Below are 7,988 nucleotides of genomic sequence, written 5' to 3' on the forward strand. Positions count from 1 at the left end.
TTACATGAGGAGGGCGTTCCTTGGAATAAACCATTTACGGGGGATGCAAAGGGGGGTTTCATAACCCTCAAGTAAAGTCCAACACTGTCTGTATTTAATGTACTATATTCTGGTGATGTTGGGGGGGGAGCGGGGTGAAGATGCAAGTTCAGAGAAAAAAGAATTCACGTAAAATTCCTGACTGTCCAAGAAGAGCTGAGTTTTGGCTTTTTAAATGCCCAGTGGCTGGTGTCAAATCACAGTGTTATGTAGATTCAATTGGATACCCTTTAAAGGCGACAGACATGTTTTTGAAGTGTCAATATTCACAATGGGCTAGATTCCACACTTCACCGAGTAAGTGTGTGTTAGTGTTTACACGTCAACTTAGAAAGTGCAAGGGGCAGTGATCTTGCAGAAATGCGAAGTTTCACAAGGGAAATTCGTCAATTAGTAAAGATTCCTGTTTCTTAGGCACCAGGTGCAATTCACCTATTTGTCTTTTACTGAGCATCCAGTGCTGACGCCCAGGGTCAGGCAGAATCCAAGACTGATACCTCCGTCTTGCTTAAAGTCACAGAGCTCCCTCATGCCCCTGAAGACAGGGGACCTGGCCACCAAAGGCATTTTCATATGAGAAAACCCTTAAAGGATTTAATGACAGATTAAGTGGTCAAATCTCTACTTAAAACATAGCATCGATTAATTTCTTTACTCACATGAAAAGATCAGACATCATACAAATAAATTCCAAATTACTGAAGGACTGACTTTCCACGCCCCGGTCAATGAACACCCACCGTTGACACGCTGTTGGTGCGCATGCGCGCAGCGGACCCCGGCTGCCCTGACGGGCGGGTCTCCGGAGGACGTCGGACTGGCTTCAGTTCTAGCCAAACCTTGGAGCGACAGCCAGTTGACCAGAGGTGGGTGCTGTCCCTAGAAACCGTATCTCAAACAGTGCCACTTACATAACCACTTTGTTTGTCATTCCTTTTGTGGGTGAATTTGCATAACATGGACACCCCATTGCTTTTCGTGCAGCTTAAGAAAAAGCTTACTTAAAAAACTGAATAAAATTTAAAAAAAAGCTCATTTTAACACCCTCGTCCTCGGAGTGTGAGGTCATACTTTCTGGAGTAATTCGATCCTCATTAAATATCTTTTCTTCTTTATCTTCTGTTAGTGGTTCAGCCAGGTGGCCACTCCAGGCGTCCCTGATGAGCACGGACTGAGGTCACTTCAGGCTACTGTGCTGCCGGGAGAAGAAGTTAGCGCTCCGTGAAGACGCGGCCGATGTGCTTCACAAAACAAACGCTGTTTGAAAAGCCCGTGTGAGTGCCTCACAGCATGCGGGACCGATAGGAACTTACAGAGAAGGCAATTTAGTATTTTCTGGGGGAGGATTTTTGGGGAGGAGCCACGTTAGTGAGCGGTAGACATAGTGGTTGTGGTCGCTGAAGACTTTGAGGTCACTGACGTCATCCGTGGCTTTTCTTTGTCACGATTAATGCTTTTTGCTGGTCAGTTATTGTTAGGTGAGTTTTATTATTAACTTAACTGGTTTTGAGTTGATTGGGCACAGCAGTGCCTGAACAAGATTTTTGGTCCGGAACTCTCTAATAACTAAGCCCTGTACATTGGCATTCACGTGTGTCTCCGTGCCCCCTGCGCCCCCCCGCCCCCCCAGGCAGGCCTGGATGGAGGCTCATGGCCTGGGACCTGCGCAGGCAGTGACACCGGGCTGTCCCTGAAACTGCACAGATTAAAGTGTGTGCAAAATTCTCTCAAGGAAAAGCATACTAAAGTCATTGGATCATCTGAAGTTTTATAGAGCGTTGTTTGTAATATGAAGTATAATGGAGGCATACTAAATGATGCATATACATTTCTTTCTTTTTTTTTTTTTTGAGAGAGAGAGAGAGAGGGAGAGAGAGCATGCATATGGGGGAGGGTCAGAGAGAGGGAGACACAGAGTCGGAAGCAGGCTTCAGGCTCCAAGCTGTCAGCTCGGAGCCCAATGCGGGGCCTGAACCCATAAACCGTGAGATCATGACCTGAGCCAAAGTCAGTCATCCAACTCACAGAGCCACCAGGTGCCCTGATGCATGTACATTTCCAGGCCATCTTCATTCACCTCTGTGGTTGTCACTGAGACTTTTCCTGCTGCCGAGTGAGGATGGGTAGATGTTGCCAGACCTCTAGGTCTTTTGCTGAAATTAAGTTCACTGAGATCGAAAAAGTTTGTGAGTTAGCTCGTCTTTAAATCTTTTTTGTTTGTTTGTTTCTAGTGTCCCAGGAGATATGTGCACGGTGGAGAGCACAATTGTGAGTGTGCACACGCGCACATATACTTTCTCTCATGCACGCATGTGCACCACCATGATCTCATGCACGCTCGCTCACGCACACACATACACATGATCTCACATGTGTGTGTGCTCAGACATGAAAATACACACATGTACACGCATATACACACACAGAGTCCTGAAATCTTATGTTTTCTTTGTAACAGTTTTGTTCCCTAGGCCAAGATTCACTCAGAGTTAATGGGTCAGCTTTAAATTGTACTGCTGACAGGGGAAGGGAGAGAAGGAGGAAGGAAAGGGCCTGCAAGTTTTGTACACTGTATCTATGATCATGTCTTATAGTTACATGTAACGTTCAGACGTAGTTTATTGAAATTCTCATTCTCTTCCCATGAAGAAAAGCACTTAAATGGTGGCTCTTGAAATAAAAACTGTCTAAAGATCAAGTTTGACATAAAGGGAAAGAAAGGCATGGTCTCTGACACCTGATACTCAGTTGGCATTGAGTGCATCGTGAGAAAGCCCCCAAGCCTCTGCCAGTGGTCCTTGGGATGCTGCCACGGTCAGGCCGCATCATGGACAAAGCCGGGTAAGAGCCAGGCCCAGGGCTATGCCTGAACCTGGCTGGCCGCCTCTCCACCTGGCACGGTGGTCCTTATGGGACATAAGATCTCATTCACTCTTCAAAGCAGAGCTCCGCGATAGGCCTTCTCTTTCAAGTAAGGAAGCCGACAGCCTTTGCGTCTTGATGGTAATCTTGGTCGTGGGGACTCATGAAAAGTGTATAAGCCACCGCTTTTAAAGAGCGAATATCTTCAGAAGAACCGCAAAGCTCTGTAGACTGCCGGGCGAAGGGAGAGGTCATGGAAACATACCTTGGATTCACCAGGTGATCCTCTGTTCTCTTCAGACTTAGCCGAAATGGTGAATGTCTCCTTGTCACCTGTTCCATTCCTGCCCCACCCTGTAACAAGGGTCCTGTGATTGCAAGGTGGGTCTCAGAGCTAGAAAATCTAAGCCAATCACAGCAGCTTCCTTGATAGCAATGGGTCAGAAAGCTCCATCTAAGCCAACCAGCACATGGCCTGTCTCTAGGGGACAGGAATTGGCTCAAGAATTGACACGTGAGTGGTTTTGGCCAGTGAGACACCAAGGGAAGTTGGTTGCCATCTCCCCAGGGGAGAGGCAGAGAGAGAATCCCAAGCTGTCTCCACGTTGCCAGCACAGAGCCCAACTCAGGGCTCAATCCCACAAATGGTGACACCATGACCTGAGCCGAAATCAAGAGTCAGATGCTTAATCACCTGAGTTATCCAGGAGCCCCATATTTTAGAGTCATGTTGAATTAGCGTTTCACTTTCTGGCACCCCAAAGCATCCTAATATACATACACAAAATACTCTATGTTCACAACTATTCCACATATGTATATTGGCTATAAATTAAATGTGCAAACTCGTGGAAGGAGCAAGAGCCACCTGCCTATTAGCGTCCAGACCTGGACACAGGCAGTGCCACTGGGATGTGAGCTTCCAAGCCGGAAAGGACACCGATGCGCCCTGTGTGTGGCAGGAGCCTGCTGTGTGCTCACTCGGGAACAAAGAGCAGGGCCGTGGCTTTCCTCTTATGAAAAAAGAAGCTGATTGCTTTTGATAAGGACTGTTTTCCTGGCTTTGGGCGGGGGTGAGACACAGGCGGAGTTAACCTAAGCTGTCAGCAGAATAGAAGAGAATAGAGGCGCTGAGCAGAAGAAACAATAGGAGCTTGAAAAGAGCATCCAGAACACAGGAGAGAAATAAATGCCTTGGAAGCATTTCCAATAAGTACAACAAATAAGAGAATGGCTCTGAGGAAATCCGAGCTGTAGGCCAATCATCAAAGGGATTTTAACTCCGTGTGCTTCTCCAGCGGCCGAGGCAGTGGTAACGGTAGACAGAGACAACCGTGCTCCACCGAACAGCTCTTGAAGCTAGGGGTCAACAAGTGGGTGAGAAAAATGACCAACCGGGGATCCCGGAAATTAAAAGAAAAAGGAAATATTGAGATACACACATTAATGAAACACAATTAACCCTAAAGTTGACACTGTTAAAGATCAAATTAGTGAAATAGAAGATTGCACCAAGGAATTAATGCTAATGGGACAAAGAGACAAAAATGGGAGATATTGGAAAGGGAATGAAAAAACATGGAGGAGAAGAGGAAATGCTGAAATAGGCATCTGAAGGAAGTTCCTGGATTGGAGATGATGGGAAGGGGTGGGGGAAATCTCCAAATGATCCCAGCTGCCAACTTATCAAAATGGAAGAAAGACGCGGTCTTCCAAATAGAAAGCTAACACTGAGGAGCAGGCAGGAGGTGCTAGAACCCCCAGTCAGAAGCATGGGGGTAAGAATGCATCAGGGACAGAGAGACGCTCTCCTGGATGCTGGACAGACAACCCATGTGAAGGAACAGCGATTGGACGAACTGCTGACATGACGGAATGCGGTGCGTGAACGCCTTCAAGGAGCAGAGGAAAATGGCTTTCAACCTGAATTCTGTGTTAATCCTTGCTGTTAGGATCGAATGTAGAGACAGACTGCAGACCTCAAAAGATGGAGGAGTTTAGCACAGACTTTTGATGTAGGAATGACAAAACCAGTGACTCTCCACCTCAGAGGCCCTTTAAACCACCTTGGGGGGACTTAAAAATTCCCGGGCTCGGGCCACACCTCGAGTCACACATCAGCTCTTTCGTGTCCCCCTAGGTCGTTCCAGTATTCAGTGGGGGTTGAAATCACAGTACCGGTACCACCTAAACCCTGGAGGAAGAAGAAAAACGAGTCCAGGAGACGTTCCTAAAGGCACGCGGGTCAGTGGAAAGGATGTCAGTGAATATAATGAACTATTATTGCTGGGGGGATCCCCCATAATAATTTCATGGATTTGGGTGAGGTAGTGTTATGCCCAGATATTAATATCGCCCCAAAACCCAGAAACCACCAGGGAGACCGAGTCACACATGCAAAAGCAAAGGGCGGTTTTATTACGGGCTTAGGCTGGCCGAGCCTAAGCTCGGGCTCACAAACTTTACCAGCGCGGTGGATCCATGCTGAGAGCCCCGAACAAAGGCGGGGCAGGGCCTTTATGGGTTTGGGAAGGGGGAGTTACAGGAAATTGTGGCATAGGTACAGTGATCCAATTATTAATACAATATTATTGACCGCAGGTTTAACCATTCACATTGCCTAGAGTATTTGTTACTTTTGGTGGGACCCAATCACAACATTTAGAGTACTGACCAATCAGAGTGGGCCCAGGACCCTCACATAGGGTGTGACTAGTCTTAGCTCCATCTTTAGGCCCACCCTTAGAAAAGGTGTTAGCTGGCCTTTCCTGATTGGGTGTTACAAGGGTGGTCCCTCCTGCCTTGGGCGATGTGTGCCCTTCTATTGTCTCAAACCTGCGTCCTTACAGTAGTCATTGGATGATCTGATTTCACTGGCTTCATGCTGTCCCAAATGAATTGTTCTCGCTCGCTCGCTTGTTAGGTGACTTACATTTGTTTGGCGGAGAAAGATCAGTTCAGTGATGGCATTCTGAGAAAGAAGGCAGCGGAGGCCTTCCGTACTGTCTGCTGTGTACTGAAAACACCTGGGGAATGTTCTAGACCTTGCAAGGGGGAGGCCTCAAAGACGGGGCTCTGCCCTCGAGGGCAGCCAAGGTTGAGATCTGCTGAGTTAGGGACTCTCTGGGCCATGGATGCGGCAGGCAGCAGAGAAGGCAGACTCAGGCGCCGATCTGTTCTGGAAACTAGAAATAATGGATGGCTGAGTCCCTTAGGAGGTACGTAAGGTCCATTCCTCACAATTATTTTAGACCAAAAAGTCCATGCATTCACCAAATTAATGTCTTTTAGACACACAGGAAATATCTCTGGGACTGTGGCTGAATATAGCATTGCTGACTTCCGTGTCTCCGGGGGCTCATTTCTGCATTTCACGTCTGGAACCTCTAACAGCTCGCTGCCCTGTGCTGCATTCAAATCTCTTATCTCAACTGTGTTCTTACTTGGGGGACTTTGGACAAACCAATTCATCGTTTGGTTGGGTTACTTCCTTCAGAGTAGAGTGAGGGAGCCTGACCACCCCCAGCGTGTGTGCGGTTCCTGACGGCCTGATATTGAGCCCAGGGGGAAAGCCCCGGGCGGGCGGAGACGGAAGAGAAGGTGATTGCCCGGGGCTCCTGGGCTGGCCTAGCGACCTTTGTCTAAATATTTCTTGCTAATTCATTTCAGTCGGCATCTACACAGAGCACCTGCACACACCCTCCTCCCTGACAAAGAGTCTGGGGTGACTACGACGCCATTCCGGCCCCAGCCCTGACTCTTGAAATCCGACCCGAATAACCATTCCCGGAACCGGAGCTGCAAACGGAAGTGCAGAAGAATCCAGCCGGCAGTACTGTGCGGGTCCAGAAGGGGAGCTCGTGGGGGTGTTGTCTGTGCGCATGCCCAAATCAGGTCATCGACACTGCTGTCTGCACCAGGGCATTTCTGGGCTGATTGTGGTGAGATCTTCTCATTAAAATAAAATAAAAGCTGGCAACTTTAGAAGGATTCAAATGCCCCCTTTTTAAAAATAATATTCTGCCACCTAGCTTGCCGGTGTTTCCCACACTTTGCTGTGCACAAAAACCACTCTCGTGCCTGGTGAAAAATGCAGATTCCCAGAGTTAGCCTCAGAGGCTCAGAGTCAGTGCGCCTGGGGCAGGGCTCAGGAACCTGCATTTGAAGCCAGCGGTCACACTTGGAGAAACACTGCTCCACTCTCCGCAGGCTGGGGACCATCTTCCTGCAAGTTCCATTCTGCAACAGCCAGGTGACATCTCTCCAGGGACGCTGATGTCCCCGGAGCGGGGGTCACTTCTGCAACACCATTAAATCCATCAGTCAGCTGACTAACAACGGTGAGAATACGGAACTGTCGTGTAAGGTTTCTTTCCTGGAACACTTTGCGGGTATCGATGCTCCGTTGTTGGAGACAGTTGCCAGGGTGACAGCTGTCCCCAGGCACAGCCACCCAGGGCCAGGGCTGTGGGCGTTGTTCAGGGAGCCCGCTGGTGGCGTGCCCCTGGGTGCAGGGGGTTCTCAGTACATCTTGGAGAATGCGGGAGCAGTTTGATTCCCGCATTTTACGCATGGGGAAACTGAGGCTTCGAAAGGCACCTGAGACAGGAACCCGCCGCCTCTGGTCCCTCCAGATCCACCCCCTCTTCTCCCAGCCTCACCGGATCCTTTCCTGCAGGTGCGCTGGGAAAGCCGGTTCTCACCATTTTGGGGGCTCCTCTGTCAGCCCGAGTGCCTGTGGTGTGCTGACTCTGAGCTACAAACACACACGGTTTGTCTGGAGCCTGGGTCCGAGGCCCTGCTGAGCGGGGGAGAGCCCAAGTGCTCCCCCCACCCTTGCTTTTAGGACTGCTCTCCGGGGGGCAGAGGCACCCTCCCCACACAGGGGACTGTCCTGAATGGGATTTGCGGTTTGCAAACCCATCTCTTATCTCTCAGGAGGGTCACGGTCTTACGGCACTCTCTCCCTCTCTGTGTCTCTGTCAGTCTGTCTGTCTGTCTCTCACACCCTTCCAGAGGAAAGGACGGAGTGTCACCCAGGACAGCAGCAGCCTCTTGCCACTGTCGCTGCTCACCAAACAATGGGA

At 49.3% G+C, this 7,988-nt stretch overlaps 1 long non-coding RNA gene across 1 annotated transcript; it reads left to right on the plus strand.

Annotated features, from left to right (window-relative positions):
* The first annotated feature begins 778 nt into the window (after positions 1 to 778).
* LOC115291463 lies at positions 779 to 6,885 on the plus strand. The gene is made up of 4 exons (XR_003908459.1): positions 779 to 905; positions 1,166 to 1,313; positions 5,042 to 5,145; positions 6,571 to 6,885. It is a non-coding gene; the product is annotated as an uncharacterized LOC115291463 (long non-coding RNA).
* The last annotated feature ends 1,103 nt before the right edge of the window (positions 6,886 to 7,988 follow it).

This window comes from Suricata suricatta, chromosome 5 (assembly GCF_006229205.1).
Source record: "Suricata suricatta isolate VVHF042 chromosome 5, meerkat_22Aug2017_6uvM2_HiC, whole genome shotgun sequence".
NCBI classification, from domain to species: domain Eukaryota; kingdom Metazoa; phylum Chordata; class Mammalia; order Carnivora; family Herpestidae; genus Suricata; species Suricata suricatta.